We start from the raw sequence: 20,887 nt of genomic DNA on the forward strand, positions 1-20,887 counted from the left end.
GAGGGTATGCTTGAATGATTAATCTTGTACAAGAAATAGACAACGCAGTATAATGAGCACAAACAATATGCAATGTATGTATGCTCAAGTAACACAAGTAAACCACAAGTAAGGAGTTAGGGTTAAGGATAACCAAGGTCACTGAGACGAAGATGTATCCTGATGTTCACTTCCTTGGAGGGAAGCTAGTCACCGTTAGAGAGGTGGATGTTACCACGAAGGCACACCAACGCCACGAAGGCTCACCCTATTCTCCCTTTGAGATAACACCACGAAGGTGTTTCTCAACGTCTAGTGGTAAGCCTTTGAGGTGGCTTCCAAACCCTCACAAACTTTTCCGGGGGTAATCACACGGATTGATTCCTCTTCGAAGAACTCCTACCGCCTAGGAGTCTCCAACCTCAAAGAGTAACAAGATCATGGGGAATGCTCAAAACTTGATCAAATCTCAAATAGCTTGGGTTGAGAGAAGGAGAGGGAGACGATCTATCTTTTGATTGGAACAACTCTCAAAGGGGCTCACAAATGCTCTTGGGATCTAAGATTTGGTGTGATCAAATGTATGTGGGGTAGAAATGTGTTCTTATGAGGATATGGCTGTGTTGGGCACCCTCTCACGAAGTGGGAGGGGGTATATATAGTGGGGAGAGTAAAACAGTCATTGGGGACACTTTAAGTCAGACAGGGGTCGGACATCCGGCAGTTCACGGATGTCCGGGCGTCCACAAGGAGTCGGACGTCCGACACGGGTCGGTCATCCGAGGGATGTAAATATATCTGGAACCACTGTGTAGTTGAACAGGGACCGAATGTCCGGAGAAATCCGAAAGTCTGAGTTATTCGATTCAAACTTCTCTGGTGCACGACCGGATTTCCGAAAGTGGATGGACGTCCGGCCCTCGGACGTCCGGAGGGAGCCGGAAGTCCGAGTTATATGGCTCAAGTTTCTCTGGTGCAAAGCTCCGGATTTCCGAAGCTGGTCGGACGTCCGGCCCTCGGACGTCTGGAGGGAGCCGGAAGTCCGAGTTATATGGCTCAAGTTTCTCTGGTGCATAGTTCCGGATTTCCGAAGCTGGTCGGACGTCCGGGCCTTGGACGTCTGGAGGGAGCCGGAAGTCCAAGTTATATGGCTCTGATTTCTCTGGTATAGGATTCCGGATTTCCAAAGCAGTCGGTCGTCCGGCCCTCGGACGTCTGGAGGAAGCCGGATGTCCGAGGCACTGGTCCTGTTTTCTGATAACAGTAGAGCAGTGGAGATGTGGTATGAGCCGAACAGTGGATATCTAGTTTGAGCAAGTTCATCACAAAACCATTGATCCCCTCTTAATAGTGCGGGATCCCTAAAGACTCAAGAATTGTAAAAGGGGTACCGATGATCCATGCTTGAGTGTATACTTTTATTCGCTGATCATCATTCCGCACCACTAACTTCAAAGGAACTGATACCTTTGAGTTAGCCCTTTCACTTGAGCTTGATGTTGTTGTTCCTTCTTGGCTCAATGTTGAAAGAAAGACATGATGAAGTCTTCAAGTAGCTCTCCCATACACAATGTGGAAAGCCTAGCTTATATATTCATCTTCATTTGTCCACCATGTGAACATCCACAAGGATCAAGCATGTAGTGCTCAGGAATGCTTATCTTGATCTTGTCCTTGTTAGCACATGAGCTTGTCCTTATCAACACATGATCATTCACAATAGCTTAAAGGGGATTAGTGATTAATTATCTATATGTGTGTTGTCAGCAACACCAAAACACGATTAAGGGCATGACTGCACTTTCAGAGCAGGAAAAAGAGGAGGAGCACCCATCGCCGGTGGCCCACACTGCCGGCCATCACTCCCCGCGGTCCGACCGCCGGAGGGCATCGGGGTCGCGAGTTGCACCCAACTCGGTGGCTCCTACCGGCCGGAGAAGGCTAGAGCCACGCCGGCTCGTGTGGAAGTGTAGGTGGCCGCAGCCTCCTCTGGACTCAAGCCCTTGACGCTAGGAGAAGGACCAGAGGAAGGGGAACGGGCCCACGCCGGCCAGGAGTGCCCGCACGAGAGGCTAGGGGCGAGGGGAGTCTCGGCCCTGTCCGAATTTTGGAACGGACGCCACCGGTGAGCTTCGGCCACGGGAGGGGGAACAGAGCTTCGGAGCAGCCTTGGGTTGCTCTTGGGGAGTTGTGGAAGGAGGGGGAGAAGGATATGGGGTGTAAGAGGGCTCGGGACAGGGTCAAATAGAGTTGGGTGGCCAAAGCGAAGCTCGGAGCTCTCTGAGCTCTCTGACATGGGAGAGGGCACGCGTCCCTCGGGCACCTTGGAGGTTAGCTAGTGTCGGGAAGAGCTTGGACAAGTCAATGGAGATGCACTAGTGCTGTGAGACAGTAAGCAATGGTCGAATGTGGTCTGGAAGAAAGAAATAAGGCGTAGATCACCCATAATGCAGGCCAGGAAGGTGGTCACCACCCCACGTGTTGTCCTGGGCCACCCCTTGGCCAGGCCAAGGTGTCAAGCATGCATGGCATGCATGCCACGAAGCACTGTTCGAGTTTGGACAGATATGGAGCTGGCTTGAATTGGTGTTGACTGCTGTTAAGTTTGCAGCAGCAAATTTAGGGCTAATGATGAGGGCACTTACTCGAGAGATAATGGAGGAAAAGTATGTCTAGCAGTCTTAGGCATGGAAGGATTACCTTTCTGCAAAGTTTCAGCTCAAGCAAGGAAGGGCGGCTAGCACTTTTTGTAGAAAGCTATATTTCAGCCAGAAATAAACTTGCAGATGCGCTTCTCATATTTCCCACATGAGCATGCCATAACTTGGTTTGAATCGATGCCTTGGGATGTTAGGGGCCCTATGGAAAGAGGTGCGGGATTTGGCTTAAGAAGAAGTGGGGCAAGAGGGGTAGAAATGGTGATTTCAAGGGTAAAATGAGAAGTAGCTATGAAGGGTCTCTCTCCAATAATTGACCACTGGCCATGGAAAAGCTACCGGAGTAAAAAAGGTAACTAGGAGAGGCTGTGGTAGAAAGTTGAGCTCAAGGGTAAAAGTGGAAGGGATCAAAGTAGCCAATAAAGTGAGTGCACACAAGATGTTTGATGAGTGTCAGGGCAACCAGATGGACCTCAATGGATATGAAAATTAACAGGATCAAATAATAGATGAAAATAAGCTTGGACACCAAATTTGGGATTTAGTGGAGAAGGTTTCCAATGTATACTTGGAAAACCCATGAAATGGGCAGAAATGCACTTCTGCTAACAAAACTATTCAATTCAATTCTCAGAAATCCAATATTTGGTGTGGGGGCATTATTTGAGCATTAAAGCATGTCCAAAAAGTTTGGGGTCAATTAGAGAAACTTTATAATGTGAAGTTTCCCAAAGTCAGAAATCAACAGAGTCGGTTTTGAGGGGCTTGGGACAAGTTCTTCTACTATCCTTCATGCACCACTTGGTGTGGATGCATTATTGGAGTATCAGAACATGTCTACCAAATTTGAGCACAATAGGAGACACTTGGCAATGTAGAGTTGCTCAAATTTGTATCTGGACAGATAGGGTTTTAGAATAATTACAGAAATCAAATAAACTTGGATTGAGATGAAACTTGGCAAGATCATCACATATATCATATTTGACATGCTCGAATTTTACTGGAATTTATTGAGAATATTTATTATAATATTACAAAAGCTTGAAATAGGCAGGAAGGGTTTTGGAGGGGTTTGCCCAATATTTTGAACATGACCATGTGTTGAAACTCATATATATGAAATATATATATATCCACTCAGTTTCCCTAAGTTGTTTTAAATATTTTTAAAGCAATAAAAGTAACTTTCCTTCATAAGAGACTATTTCTGGCCTCACTGGAAGGCATTTAAATAAAATAGTAAAATAACTTTTAAAATAATAATATTGTGGTTTTGGGAAGTCATTTTGATAATGGGTTTTTAAATAAAATAATTGGTGCAAAATAAGTTCCCTAATTTGAGGACTTGTAGTACAAATCCCATCTGAGGAGTTTTGAAAGCTTAATTCAAAGAAGTGCTTTTTGGTGAACATAATATTTGGTAAAAATAGTTTCTGGTCCTAAACACATGGCATGGTCATTAGGCGGGAGTTTTGAGTTAAGGAAGTGAGTATGGAGACTAACATGAATTATGGAGAATCAACACAAGCATAACAGCAAGCAAGCAATCCATAGTCACTTCAAGCATCACAAGCATTCACAAAAATTTTAACTGGTCCTAATTTTTGAAATAAGTTAATTAGTTAGGAAAGCTAAACACACGGTGTTACGCTAGTGGGTTTACACGGAGTACACCGAGTGGGTGTCGCTAGTTCGTCCTCTAGTGGTGGCACGCTATGCGCACCGACTCGGTGTAGTCCCTGAGACTGTTGTCGACTATTAGTAGTCGGTGGAAGTCCTAGAACTTTGGTTTTTCTTTGAATGTGGATATTCAATCGGGCTTGATAGACTAGTCCGAGTGGATTTCTTCCAGTGGGGGCACGCTGAGTGCACCCACTGAGTGTAGTCCCGGGACTCCTATCGTTTCTAGGAAATCGATATGTGTATTTAGAACTATGATTTTATGCTTTTCATACTCGAAGTACTACTCGCGAATCGGCTGACTGCGTGATGGTTATGGTTTCTTGATCCTTTTTATCGACTTAGAAGTTATTTAAACATCTCGAATTGATCGAGCTTGTTCCTATCTTAGAGCGGTATTTGGCACTTGTTAAGGTTGTTCATTTTTTTGCCAACTAATCGCTTTACATGTGTTTTTTTTAACAAAAAACCTATGAGTTGGGGACCCTCCATGTAGACCTGGAGCGGGAGGTCGTACAACTTTGGATTGATCTGGATAATTGAGAAGGACAAGAACACTCGACTTCAACGAGAGAATAAGGCCATGGGAGGTAAGATCTTGGACCCGTGTGTTTTTAACAAACTTGTGTCCCCCTTGATCCGAGTAACTTGTACTTGTACACATGTCAATAAAAAGAATTCAAAAGATTCAACAACGGTATTTCTATAGGAACCATGAATTGAATCACTTGAGAACAAATAGAAAAGGCTCTCGAAATCTTGGAAGAATGCCAAGGCAAAGGCCAAGCTGACAAAGGATTCTCTCAAAGAAAGTGAGTAACTCAAGAAATCCCATGAGGCCGTGAAAAGTACAGCCTCTACCATGAAGGGGAAGATTGCTGAGTTGAAGCAAATCTTTGCTAAATGAAAAAACTGAATGACGAGGCGAAAGCTATAGCAAAGGACAAGAAAGAGCATGGGGAAAAAATATCCTAGTTGCATCAGAAAATGACCGAGCTTGAGCAGTTCGTTGAGGACTTGGTTGAGTGGTGAACAAAAAGCTCGGAGGTACGACACTTTCATTCTAGTGTTTCTTTATTTGTTTTGAGACATGTTTTCATGATCAAATTATATTCCTTCCTTGCACCTAGGTTTGTGTGTGATGCTAAAGAGGAGATCGAGTAGATCCAGAAAGAACTTGACCCTTCGAGGGAGCTTCTTCATGACATCACCACTTGATCCCTCCTCGTATTGGATGAGTGCGTGGAGAATATGCTGAAGCAGATGCTCGGTCTGAAGGAAGCCATGGATAAGGCTGAGGACGAGCTGTTCCTAGGGGAAATTCTTGAAGATGATCTCAAATCTAGGATTGGCGGAGTGAAGGCGATTCCAAGCCGAGTGGATGCCTGGAATAAATCCACGACTTGCTGTGGGGGCAGTTGTGGCTCTTTCACTTGTCCGTGTCCATTGTAAGTATGTTAATAAGGAAAAGTTGAAATCCCTCAAGTTTACCAACACGAACAAACTGGGGTTCCAAGACTTTCTCGCGACGTTCGTAGATGCGGCTACTCGGATTGCAGAAGCTATTGACTTTAGCACTTTCATCGAGCCTGCAATCCATGAGAAGATGCTCGAGGTGGCAGTGGGAAACCTAAGAAACTTGACACTTCAAATTTTCCTCAGAATGTCGAGTGAATATGTAATCATTGAACTTGGTTGAGATCGGAGGTCATGCACTTATGCTGCTCAAGACTTGTTTTCTTTTATGATTCAAATAGATCATACATGCTTGGATGTTTTTCTTAATCCCCTTTTTTCCACTCAGTTTTGAGAGGGATGCTCTCACTCGATGAGTTTCGTATTTAGAGAAATTGGATTTTATACTTACGTGAGACTGGTTTGCAACTAAGTTTTCGAGATGAGAGGGACACCCTCACTCGGACAAGTTTTATACTTAGGAAAAACTAGTTTGCAGCTAACTATTCCAGGTGAGAGGGATGCTGAAAGGATCGATATAGTCGACTAGGGGGTGGTGAATAGGAGACTACAAATTTTAATGAGAGGATACTACAAATTTTAATCTTGTTTGTCAACTTTATGGATAAGAGGATAAATAGGGTTCACTAAATATGCAACTAGGTGAACACAAACTCTATGAGAAACATATGTAGAACTAAATATGCTAGGCAACAAAGTAATTTGTGATCCTACAAGCATAGAAAGAAAAGTAAAGTGTGGGAAAGAATTAACCACATGTGGGGCGAGGACACAGTTCACTCTTCCTTGGGGAAGAGCTAATCCCCAATTCGAGCGGTGCTGGAGCAAAAGCTTGTGAAACTCCATGGAAGGCTCACCGTATCTCTTTCGAGTCACCCCCAATAGATGAGCCTCAAATCACTCGGGGTTGGTCTTGAAGGCGACCACCACACCTTTACAAACATCTCTGGAGCACACTAAAATCATGGAAGCTTCCGGAGGAACCTCTAACCACCTAGGAGCCCAAGATCCAAGAGTAACAAGTCAATGGTGGACAAATGTTGTGGGGAACACGAATTTGGTTTGGTCAAAGTGTAAATCGGGTATTACTCTCCCAATCCACAAAGTTTCAACAAGTTTGTGTGGAGGGATTGAGAGTATTGAGAAAAATGAGCTGTAGCAGTGGAGAAGCTCAACAAGACATTAGGGGGTAAGGGTTAGAGGTCAAACATGGGGCTTTTAAAGTGTTCCTCGTTGGGTGGAGATTTCTGCCCGTTGGACCCCGTGCACACGGGGTAAGTAAGTCCCGTGCACATGGGGTGTCCAGAGACTTTCCAACCACTCCATGTGCATGGGGGGGCGAGGGCCCCATGAACACGTGGTTTCTTGAGGGTTTTATGGCACCCCGTGTGCACGGCGGGTCTAAGACCCCGTCCACACGGGGTGTCCAGAGAGTTTCTATGAAAGTTCACATGACAACTCGACAAAACACACAATAAGAGGAATCTTGGTGGATGGTGTAGGAGTGTTGGTGTATAATTTTTGGAGGCATTCCAGCTCGACACTTATCCACGATGAACCTTCTTGATAAGGCGGTTTTTCCTACGACTCAAATCGGACCAAAATGAAAACCTTTGAGTCATCAGTAAACCACGACTTGATCTTTTTAAATTGGGAGGGGGGTGGGGTCACACAACTCCAATGGAAGCTCCATGAAACCAATGTACCAAGATAAACTATACAAACCGATATTAGTTCCACTAACCACATTGTCATCACACAAAAATTATTTAGTACCACAATGCCTCCCTTGTTTGTGCATTCATGACCAGATGGTTAGGGCATGTCATAAAAGACAATTTTAAAAGGCTTGCCGTGCAAAAACAATTTACTTAGAGGGCTGCCCCTATATGTGAATGGATAAATAGGACATGCACGATTATGCATGAAGCACACACATATGAGGCTCGTCCTAGATCAATGACTTGACATGTGATCAATCAAAAGACAATCTATATGGTGCCTAGATCACATGCAAGAAGGTGTGGTGAGAAAGTAGTGAGACAATAGATTATATCAACTAGAACATATGCCACACCATTGAACATTAAGGTAAGCATAGATCCATAGAGCAAATTATCTCGCACACAGATAAAGTAGCTCAGAACCGCACATATAAAGCAAATAAGAGTGTCTCAAGCCAAATGAAACACACCAAATAGAAAGGAGGCCTTTTGATCTCAATTCAACTTCAGATGCTCCTAATCGATTACGTCCCCACTTTGTCATCAAGACAGAAAAAGGGATAAGGCAATGCTAATGAGAAAGTAGACAAGAGGAGGCACACTCACATCATCATCATCATCATCATCATCATTGAAACACCATCCTGCAATCGGGAATGAACGAGTGGTAGCCACACTATCACTGTCCTCCAAGCCAGGACCTGACAGCTCCCTTGCAGCAGCACGCTCACTCTTCTTCTATCACTTCTCAAGCTTTGACATGTTGGTCTTATCGATCTAACAACACTGGATAGACTGACACATCTTGAACATGTTGCTCACTATCTTCAGAAGAGTCATATTCTACTCTTTGGTGAAGCTGGCATTCGTAGCAACCTACTTCCCTTGGCCACACAGAATCCGTGCATCAGAGGCACAACCCTCAGTGTAGGTAGCACGATCCTCAGGCCTTGGGTTGCGTCCCTTCTTGGAAGAAACACAATCTTATCCTTGTCTCTTCTAGTCTCATAGGCACGTCCATACTTAGGGTATTTGACGATGTCCAAGACTAGGGGGTACTCACCACGTCATCTCCCGACTAGTGAGTCAAGCCGAGGACCCCTATGATGATTCACTAATGGGCTACTTCGGGGCAGCCTATGGATGCATACGAGGTGAAAGGACGTGGATGTGGCCTAGAATAATTAAGGTTTAGGCTTGAACAAATGCGGAATAAAACTAACGTTTAATATGTCAAGCACAAAACCTACAAACAACTAGGCTCACCTATGTGCGCCAACAACTTATGCTAAGCAAGATAAACAACTAAGTGATAGCAAGATATATTACAATAAACAATATGTCTATCACAAAGTAAAGTGCATAAGTAAAGGGTTCGGGTAAGAGATAACCGAGGCACGGGGAGACGATGATGTATCCCGAAGTTCACACCCTTGCGGATGCTAATCTCCGTTAGAGCGGTGTGGAGGCACAATGCTCCCCAAGATGCCACTAAGTCCACCGTAATCTCCTCACGCCCTCGCACAATGCAAGATGTCGTGATTCCACTAAGGGACCCTTGAGGGCGGTCACCGAACCCGTACAAATGGAAAACCTTGGGGGCGGTCACCGAACCCGTACACGTGGCAACCCTTGGGGGCGGTTACCGGTACCCGTACAAATTGCTCGGGGCAATCTCCACAACCTAATTGGAGACCCCGATGCTTGCCCGGAGCTTCACACCACAACGATTGAGCTCCGAGACACCACCAAGCTTCTAGGACGCCAAAGCATCCGCGAAGAACAATATCTAGGGTACAAAGTACCAAAGGTAATAAGCTTCTCAAACTTCACTTCCACGTATCACCGTGGAGAACTCAAACCGATGCAACTAATGCAATGGCAAGAACACACGAAGTGGTCAAGTCCCTCACACACAAATCCCTCCACAACAACGAAAGCTATGGAGAAATATGAGAAGAAGAACAAGGAGCTCACAAAGAACTCCAAGATCAAGATCCAAGGGGTTCCCCTCACATAGAGGAGAAAGTGATTGGTGGAGATGTGGATCTAGATCTCCTCTCTCTTTTCCCTCAAGAACAAGCAAGAATCATTGGAGGGATTGAGAGTAAGCAAGCTCTAAGAATGTCAACAATGGAGGTAGAACAAGAGCTCAACGGATAGATAAGGCCAAGGGGGAAGAAGACCCCCTTTATATAGTGGGGCAAGAAATCACACCGTTACCCCCACTTACAGCCCGAGCCCAACGGTACTACCGCTGGCTGCAGCGGTGCGGTACTACCGCTGACCCTCCGGCGGTATTACCGCTGGCTGCAGCGGTACTACCGCTGACCCTCCAGCGGTACTACCGCTGAGCCCATGGTAGCGCAAAGATACTACCGGGCCAACCACCGCCAAGAAAGTCTTCGCAAAAATGTCCGACGCAGTACAACCGCAAAGATGACGGTACTAAAAACATGGAGCGGTACTACCGCTGGCCAGGGGCGGTACTACCGCTGGGACAGCAGTACGACCGCCAGCTCTAGCGGTACTACCGCTAGGGCTAGCGGTACCACCGCCAACTCTAGCGGTACTACCGCTAGGTCTAGTGGTACTACCGCTCGCCACTGAAACAGCCATAACTTTCGCATACGAGCTCCGAATCGAGCAAACCCAAGCTTGTTGGATTCAGGACGACAAGAGCTATCCAAACAGCGAATGATATAGAGATGTGAGTCCTCTATGAATGAAGAACCAGCAAGAACTCCAACATCGAAAACATCATAGTAGATGCATATGGACTCCGTTTTCGATGAACTCGAGCTTGTCACGAAGATGACCATAAGCTCTAAAACTCACAAAGAGAAACACCAAACAAGAACCAAGAAGTATGATGCAAGGATGCAAATGGTTTGAGCTCTCAACGAACGATACGATCAAGCTACTCACTTGAGAGCCCCCCCTGATAGTACAACAATCTATCCTAAACGGAAAACCTATCAAGGGCAAACCTATACCTTGCACCTCGTCCTCTTGAGATAGATGATGATGATCTTGGCTTCCTCAAGATGGACCACCTTTCTTGATTGCGTTGGCTTGATGAAGACTAGTTGATTTCTCCCCCATACTCACTATGGGTGAGCCACTCTTCAGCATATCTTCACAAGTCCATTGCCACCACAGTGGACGGCAAGCTTCAAGCACGATATCTTCGTGCTGATCCACTTGAACTTGCACATTGCAATCTTGATGACGATCACAACTTGACGTCATACTTCAGGGTTGTATGAGATCTTCCCTTTGACGCAAGCCCATGGAAACACACCTAACCCCCACATAGAACTCTCATGAAGACCATGGGTTAGTACACAAACACGTAATGGACAATGCTTACCATACCATGGGATCACTTGATCCCTCTCGGTACATCTTGTACGCTTTGTGTGTTGATCATCTTGATTTACTCTTTGTCTGAGATCTTGATCAACCATGTGTCTCTATGACCATTCTTTGGATAATACCTTGAATACCATCTTGGTCATCATATAAACTCCTTGAACCCAACAGATGGACTTCAAGAAGTGCCTATGGACAAATCCTATAAATGTAACTTAAGGCAACCATTAGTCCATAGGAATTGTCATTAATTACCAAAACCACATATGGAGATATATGCTCTAACAATGAGATTCCACAAGAATTGGTGCACAAGACAAAGACTCCTCTAAACCCTATGCCTACCATGCATTCTATAAATCGAGGCCAAGATAGTCAATAGGCAATCTCATATTCATTACAACAATATCGTGGTAGATACCTACTATGTACTATCCCCATATCAATACAATGAGAAGCATAACGTAGGGTATTATCTCCTTGAGAGAGCCCGAACCTGGTTAAAAACATGTGTCCGTGTTACCATCGCTCCAAGACGCCTAGCTTTGGACCCATCCTACGAGATTTGTCCAATTTGACATGGATATTGATGCTTTCATTGAGAGCCTGCGGGGTGATCGCCACAGATTGATGGGAATCCAAATCAATGACCACGTCATATTTTTTCAGCTAGATTTGTTGAACATAAATTATCTCTTTTGCAGAATAGTTGTGGCCGCATCGTGCTACTTTTTTTTGACATAAAACTTCCACTTTATTAATTATAAATAATAATTACATCATCCAAAAGAAAAGATACAATATCATTCATTGGCTCCACGCACCAATCTCTAGTGGGTGAAAATTTCGCTATCCTAGCAATTTCATGAGCCACCTTATTGGCTTTCCAATTACAATGTTCAAAACTAATTTAGGGAAATCATAAGCCAAAAAATAACAGTGATAAAAAACTTCCGCTACCGGTCCTCCCGATTGTCCTCCATTATTCATTATATGAATCACTTCCATATTGTCCGAGTTTACTATCAGACGATTGCAACCCGCCTTTTGTGCAAGTAATACGCCAAACTTTAGAGCCACAACTTCTACTGTTAAGACATCAATACACCAATCGATTCTCCAGTTCCCACCAACGATGAAATTTCCCTTATTATCTCTAATGACCGCCCGAGCCATCCCTTGGAGCAAGTCGTCATCAAAAGAGGCATCAATGTTCATCTTCACAAAACCCCTATGAGGGATATTGTAGGATCGAAAGTATGTCTAGAGGGGGGGTGATTAGACTACTTGACAAGATAATTTTTTTGCCTTTTCCCAATTTTACTTGAGAGGCAACTACGACAGTTATGACAAGTCAAATACACCCTACACAAGCAGTTCTAATAGTATTGCAGCAGAAAGTAAACATGCAAGTGTAAATAGAGGAGTAAGGAAGGGAGATCAAACGCATAAGGTTGACACGAATATTTTTGGCATGGTTCCAATAGTTGGCGCTATCGTACATCCATGTTAGTGGAGACTTCAGCCCACGGATGGTAACGACTACGAGAGTCCACGGAGGGCTCCACCCACGGAGGGTCCACAAAGAAGCGGCATTGTCTATCCCACCACAGCTTCCGTCCACGCAGGACTAGCCTTACTCACAGTAGATCTTCATGAAGTAGACGATCTCCTTGCCCTTACAAACATCTAGGTTCAACTCCACAACACGAAGTAGGAGGCTCCCAAACTACACCTAACCAATCTAGTAGGCACCACCCTCCAAAAGGTAATAGATCGGGTAGATCAATGAGCTCCTTGCTGTGGTGCTTCTAAATATAGTCTCCTCAACACAAATCTCCCTCTCACAAAATATGCATGGGTAGGAGAGGTTGATTTGGTGGAAAGCAGTTTGGGGAGGCTAGAGATCAAGATTCAAATGATTGGATAGGAATATCTTTGTCTCAACACATGAGTAGGTGGTTCTCTCTCAGAAATTGGATCTAGCAATGAAGTGTGTGTTCTGTGTGCTTATCCCACGAATGAGAGGTGGGTGAAGGGGTATATATAGGCAGCAGACAAAATCCAACCGTTACACACAAAAGAGCAAACTCGGTGACACCGAAGTGGACAACTCGGTGGTACCGATTAGCACTAAAGTGGTGAACATTTGAATCTCGGTGAGACCGGTATATAGAACTCGGTGATACCGAAAAGGTGACTAATGGTTAGATGGCCACACTCGGTGACACCGATACTCAAACTCGAAAACTCCGATTTTGTGTATCTTGGCAACAGAATGTTGGTCACACTGAACTCGGCAGCGCCGATGCAGTTTCAGTTGCACCGATTTGGTGGGAATGACTAGGGAATGACTAGGGTTTCGATGGGTCCGATGTGGCAATGTTGGTTAAACCAAATTTGTTAATGTGGAACTTGCAGAGTGGATATGTGGGGGAAAATGACTGAGTGTTTTGGTGGCTAACTTTGAGAATTTGAGCAATCAATTCGTTTTACTACCTCACCCCCTTTTAATAGTATTGGCTTTCCTATGGACTCAAAAGTGATTTCTCACAAATATAAAATGAAGAGTCTTCTAGCTTGAAGCTTGAGATAATATTATTCCTTTCTTGCATCCAGGGGCATCTCCACACAAACCTTAAGCCATAGTATCTTTTGAACTTTTCTAAAATACACTTGGAGAACACATTAGTCCAATGATGCATATGTTGTGATCAATTATCAAAACCACCCTAGGGAGCAATTGTGCTTTCAATCTCCCCCTTTTTGGTAATTGATGACAACATATAGATCAAAGCTTTGATAACATATATAATCAATGATTATCATCGATGCCTTGAGAAGTATGTGAAAAGCAAGAGCTCCCCCTAAATTTGTGAATTATTTAAAATTTGCGTTTGAATGCAAATGCACAATCGATTAGGATCATGGGTTACTCTTCCATGTCACATACATATTGGTGGTGCGTAAAAAGAATAGCAATGCACATGAATCCAACAAGATAAGTGAATGATAACAACATGGATAGCTAAAAGATAATATCGTAGCATCACATCGGATAAAGCGTATGATCACACACAAATAGGATAAACTCATCCAACAAACAAAGTATTTAAAGCAAACGAGAGCAAATAAAGTCAAGATCTCTCTCTCACACGAAACAAAGTTTTTAAAACCAAACGAGAGAAAATAAAGTCAAAAGCTCTCTCTCACATGAAGTCTATAATCTATACATTTCTCCACCTTTGGCAACAAGTTACCAAAAAGTTCAAAAGTATATAACTACTCGTCTCTCTGGGCAGCTGATGATGGAGTCGATAGAATGGCATCTGCGAAGACTTCTGCTGACGTCCCTCGAGCTGGAGGAGTTGATACAGAAGGAGCTTGAGATGGAGCTGGTGCTGAAGGTGCTGAAGCTTGTGCGGAATATGTATGTCTTGTCTCCGGAGCAGGAACAACAACTGACCGAGGCCTGGTGCTGAACTTAGTAGTAGTGGGAGGAGGAGACTCATCCTCGTCATCATCATCTTCATCTTCATTCTCTGAGCGTGGAATCTCCACAGAGTCAACTTCATGTTGAAGCTGTCTGACAATGGTGGTCAAGTCAGTTACCTTCATATCCATGTTGTTGAATTTTGTCTCCACAACTCTCTCAAGGCTCTTCTAATTTTGCATGATCTTCTGAATATTCTTCTCCATGCCTTAGACAGTGCTTACTAGAAATTCTATTTGCTCAGCTTGAGTTCTGAGCTATGGAACTGGAGGTGGCATGTTTCTAGCGGCTTTAACCTCTGCTGCCTCTGCTACCATTCTTGTTGCTACTGAGTTGCGATCATTGTCATCCATCACAACCTCATTATCTTCAAATTCTGGCTGAAGAGGTAGATGGGGACAGTCAAGTTGATATGCATGCTTGCCTAGCTTGGCATTGATGACCATCTGAATATAAGGTGCGTATCCACAGGATCTCTTCTGATCCGCATCACTCCTTCATATAGTCTCAACTATCAAGTCCATCATTCTAAGTCTGGTATGGGTATCAAGTGGGTGCAGTAGGTTGATTGAATATCATGTGATCATCTTCTCATCTCCTCACTTAGACATGTGAGTGTATTGCAATATAGAATTTGTCGTGGGAATACCAGCTTGCAGAAAATATACTGAGCCAAATTGGTGACTGGCCAAGTACTAATGTGGAATGGTCTTGTACATGTTGGCCATGGAGTTGTGATTCTACTTAGCATCTGCATACACATCTACATATGCTTCTTCTTCTTGGGAGGAACTCGGATCTTCTTCTGGGTCTTCAAACAAAGAAGTCTTTCTGCCAACAAGATGGATAGTTCTCTTCCTGGGCCTCTTCACACCAGACTTCTTTGCAGGTGCTTCCTTGGAAATAGCTTTGACCTTCTTGGCATAATCAGGTGCTCTTAGATCAGCACCACTGGAAACATCTTCCTGACAAATTTCCTTGGAGGAGCCTTAGGAGGGGCTGAAGTTTCTTTTGGCAAAAAGTCTGAGTCCTCCCCATCAAAATTTAGCTTCATCCTTTGCCTGGTGGCTGCCTGGGGTAAGCCATGAGAACTGTATAATCCAGGGTCAGAGTCTATCCTCTGTGGACTAGTGCCAGCATCCATCTTGATACTCTGCTCTCTAAAATCATTTTGACTATCATCTGAACCTTACATACTGACAGACACACACTCAGTAGCAAACAACAGATCTTGTGAAGTGGATGTAGGAAAGACAGAATGGATGAGCATCACAAAATTCATATATTTTTTGAAAATTAGAAGTTTGAAACTCAGGGTATGATCTTCTGCAGGATGTAAATCGGCGGCACCGAGTTGGCATTTTTGGAGTTACCGAGAAAAAAAATCACTTAACAGAAACTTGGCAGTCATTTTCGAAGGCACCAAAAATAGCTGCTCGGTCTCACCGAGTTTCTTCTGAGGAACCCTAAAACAGGAATCGGTGGAACCGATTTTACAAACTCAGTCTCACCAAGTTACATTCTGCGGCAGATCAGATCCTAAATTTCCTACTTCTCCTAATCTACTAATTTTATCTGGTGGACAGGAGGTTTGCACAAAGTGGAAATCAGAATTAAAAGATCCAATGCATGAGAAAGAGACGGGGAACACAAAGGGGATCGAACCGTACCCTAGCTCGGTGGCGGTTTGTCTATGGCGACGACGAAGGAGCAGATTTCATCGACGACGCCGAGTCCCAGCGGTGGTGGCGCTCGGGGAGTCAAGGCGATGACCTGGGGTCTCAGGGGGGAGGGCATCGAGGGTTTGGTGAATGAACCATTTTGAAGAAGTGAAATAAAAAGGTCCGGTCCGCAAGTATATATACCCATGCGCCATCGGTGTCACCGAGATGGCAAAATCGGTGTCACCGAGTTCCTCAACTATCAGTAGATAGGGAAACTCGGTGTAACCGAGTTGGCGATTCTGGTGCTACCGAGATGAGAAAACCTGATCAACTTTGGAAAATCGGTGGCTCCGAGTTTGTGGAGTTGGTCACACCGAGTTTTTAAAAGAGGTTTTGGAAGGCAGCCTTCGACGATACTGAACTCCGAGTGCACCTTCACACAGAGGGATCAACAAGTGGTTGTTCAAGTTTTGTGATGAATCATGAATAGAACTTGAGATGAGATAAAATAGATATCTAGAGAAGGGTCCTAGGCATTCTTGTCCATCCAATTGGCAAAAGATAAAACAAAAGTCATATAACAACAATTGGATATCCTCGAATGATTAAATTCATGCAGAGCAACATGCTTACACAATAAGAATGATGATACAAACATGTTGAACATGCACAAACATCCTAGCAACTATCAAGCACTTGGGCGATTACAAGGTCATTTATATATGAGTAAATTGACATAGGAGTCAAGTAAGAATACTTGATCATAGGTCATACTCATCGTTAAGCCCAAGTGGGGTTACCACCTTTACATAAGGATTAATGTGTTCATATCCTTAGGAGATGCTTATACTCAAGTATTAGAGTAAATCTCCCCCTTGATATGATATCCCCACAAAGAGGGATCAAATAACCTTGGGTTTTGTCATGGAAGACTTCAAGTAGGTGAAGTAGTGGTGGATGCTCAAAGTTGATGAAGATCATCTTGAGTTGGGAGCAATCCTTGTTGTTTTCATACTGTTTTCTCCTACATGGGTTATTCCCAAAGAAAAAAGGAACATATGCAAGTATATCTATGGACATGGAGTGAAGCACAAATGGGATGATGTCCAAAGATGCATTGATTACCTAGTTCCTTGCTTACATAAGGTTGAGGTTGATTGCATATAGTTCTTGCCAAAATGAATAAGAGTGAATTTCATTGGCAGAGTCACCCCTCAAGAACTTCTAGTTCTTCCTCTTGGGAATCCACATCAAATTGATGGGAATCCTTGGAGTTGTTATAGCACTTGTTGAGGTAGAGCTATTAGTATCCTTGGGAACCCACTCGACCTTGGCTTGGGGTTCTTCTTCAAATAGGTCAATGTCATCTAGAAGCTTTCCCTTGCCATTGTGGTCTTGTGGTGGAAGGTCATCTTGTGAGCTTGTTCCTTCGGAAGGAGTCAACTTATCCTCTTGGGGAACAAACTTGGGAGTGGGATATGGACCTTCTTCCCAAACATCTCTGTTGACGTTGAAATATCCAACACCTTGTTTCTTCCGATGTCCTCCTTGCTTGCGCACAATTTCCTCGAATTGCTTACTTCCGGCAAGACTCTTGAAGACGCCTCTCTCTATAATTCCTTTCAATAAATCATTTTCTTGCTCAAGCGTAACTTGGCTAATAGAATCATTAGTGGAATCAATAGAGTTACTAGCAACAACATTATTGGATTTAGCTTTAGCATTGTTGTTACTATGTGAAGAAACCTTCTTGCCTGTGTTAATAGTGTTCTTAGGCTTAACTTGTGGAACAAAATTAGACAAGAGCAATCGTTTGTCTAGATAAAAGAACTCTTCTTTCGATGGTCATCATTAATTGCTTTTAAGAACTCATGCTCTTGCTTCAAGTTGAGCTTCTCGAAGCATAGCTTCTCATGGGTTCTTGCAAGCTCTCTATGGTCTTCTAGAGTAGTCTCATGAGCTAACTTAAGAGTTTTTAATTCTTGAGTTAGCCGTTCAATCTCTTTCTTATCATCATCATTCGATTTCCCTTGACTAGCATGATAATTAGCAAGTTCATTTTTAGTGCAATCACTAGTTTTATCTAGAAGCAAGTCATCTTCTCCTAACAAGTCGTTCTCATCACTATTGAAATCAAGATACTCGGGGTGTGATACCTTGGGGACTTTAGCCATGAAGCAGTTTCCGAGTCCCTCATTTGGTGAATCAAAGAAGTCGTAGGAGTTGGAGGAAACAAGTATAATGCCGGAAACACCTTCATCTTGACTATAATCGGAGTGGGAGTGATAGCTTCTCTCGGAGTGGTGATCAGATTCGGAGCCAGAAACCCATTCACCAACATGAGCTTGATGTCTTCTTCTTGAACTGCTCTTGGTGTATTTGTCCTTCTTCTCCGATTCCTTGCCTCTCCGTGAGTGTCTGCATTCATAGTGATCTTCTCTACCCCTTCTCTCTCTGCAAAGGTGACTCATCTCTTGAGCTTCATCTTCGAGGTGACTCTTCTCTTCTTTTGTAGGGAGCCGAGCACTCACTTGAGTAGTGTCCAGGTTTCCCACAATTGTAGCAGTTTCGGTCACGACTGGACGAACGCTTCTCATCATTTCTTGAACTTGAGCTTCTATCTTTGCCTCTACTCTTGTAGAACTTGTTGAATTTTTTGACCATGAGGCTTATCTCTTCATTTGTGACAGGATTGTCTTTTGAAGTAGCGGGAGCATCATATGAAGCTTTATAAGCACCGCTTAGCTTGTTGTGCAGCTCATCTTTGTCTTTGAGTGACATCTCATGAGCAAAAATCCCACCAATGACTTCAGTTGGCTTGAGATCTTTGTAATCTGGCATCATTTGGATCAATGTGCACACTGTGTCATTATAGCAACTCCTTCACCATCTTTCATCTTGAACTTGTCAAGTTGACTTTGAAGCACATCCAACTTAGATTCTCTGACAGAATCAATACCTACGTGCATATCAATCAAAGTATCACAAATCTCTTTTGCATTCTCAAGACGACTGATTTTGTTGAATTCTTCGGGGCAAAGACAGTTGAAGATGATATCGCAGGTTTGAGCATTAAGTTGCAACATGTAAGTGCATCTAGTGCTCCTTAGTGATTTTGGTGGTTTGAAGACTTATAGGTTAAGTATCTAATGTGTTCATGAGTGTACACAGGATCTATAAGTCGCTGAGGAGTTTGAAATATACGATGAATATCGACCCCTAAAAAATATACATCTCCGGCTGAAGAAATAGGTGTTCTGCTGAAGACTTTGATCGCAAAGAAATTGCAATGAAATTGATATTCCTCATGAAGATATTGAAGATGAGGAATTCGGCTTGATTTACTGAAGTGGCTCCTTGAAAAATCCGGGTTTCTTCGAGCCATCTTCACAATCATCTTGTTGGTACGTGTCCTTTGTAATAAAATACATATGCCATTGAGTCGGCCTCCAATGCTTTGCCTTGATGTAAATTTGGGAAATAAGAAATCCACACAATGTTGAACTAGCTTCTCTTGCTTCGGCGGGTTATGATTGACAATGGCGGGTCATGATTGCTAATGGCGGGTCATGATTATTAGTAGTGCCCCGTCAAATAACAGAACTCCAATTGACAAATCCTTGTGATGTTGAGCCCGTCTTTCAATGCATCAACTAGATAAAAATAAGGTGAACCGGTCTCCCAATACTTCACCTCCATGACATAATGAAATGTGTTCTTCAATTTTTGATATATCCATATTACATGTAGCCCCCAAGGGCCGGGTCATCAGTGTGTGATGGGCCGGGTCTTCAATTTGAACCTCATGATCTATGAAACAACTTAGTGTTGTATCCCCCAAGAGCCGGGTTGTCTTGCCTGCAGCAACCTGGGACTTTAGAAATTATGATCTGAATAGTGTAACCCTCAAGTGACGGGTCGATTGCTTGCGGCGACTCGGGACTTCCATGCTCTTCTCTTGAATAAAGAGCGGTATGTGGCCTTCCAAGGCCGGCTTATCTCCTTGAGGTAGCCGGGTCTGTTGATGATGTGATGATTTGAAAAGCGGATTGCATTAGCCCCCAAGTGTCATGGTGTATGCTTGTAGCGACATGGGACTTTCATACTGTGATGTAATCTTGATTTGAATAATGTAGCCCCCAAGTGCCGGGTTGTGTGCCTGCAGTGACTAGGGGCTATTCCTTCCATTGTAGAATAAAATCATATCCACTTTGTGAGCTGATGATGCCTTTGTGATAAAAGAAATCCTTGACCGTGGTTGCAATGTAACCCGGCAAATATATCCTTGAGAAATCCATATATCGGAGAAATCCATAAGTGTTGTAGTTTACTACAGAACACAAGTTGAAGAAATCCAAGGGCCGGTCAATGAGATGACTCGGCATTATATGTGATAGGGCGGCTCTTTGACAATAGTCAATTCTTCCGAACTGGCTTTAAAAACCCCCAATCATTTAACACTGGTTATGATAAACCATGATAAATATCCAGCCAAATTGGCTATTCAAAGATTTATTTGCACCTGCAAGAATTTATGCTTTGACCCGGTTTGAAGACCGGCATGATATGTATGTATGATGTATGATCAATGCAGTATGATGCATGTATATGATATGATAAGTATGGCATCAAGCTATTTTAAATAAGCCGGCTCAGTGAGTCATGGTGGCTAGCACCTCCGTGAGTAATGGGTGATAATAAATAGCAATCGGCCCAAGATATTTTGAGGCGAGTCAGAAAAAAGCCTGAAAAACCTTGTGGCAGTGCCAGGAAGGTAAAAAATAGCAATTTCATCGGCTCATCAGGTCGCGACAGGATAGGGCGAGTCAAACAAGC

Source organism: Hordeum vulgare, chromosome 3H (assembly GCF_904849725.1).
Source record: "Hordeum vulgare subsp. vulgare chromosome 3H, MorexV3_pseudomolecules_assembly, whole genome shotgun sequence".
Lineage (NCBI taxonomy): Eukaryota > Viridiplantae > Streptophyta > Magnoliopsida > Poales > Poaceae > Hordeum > Hordeum vulgare.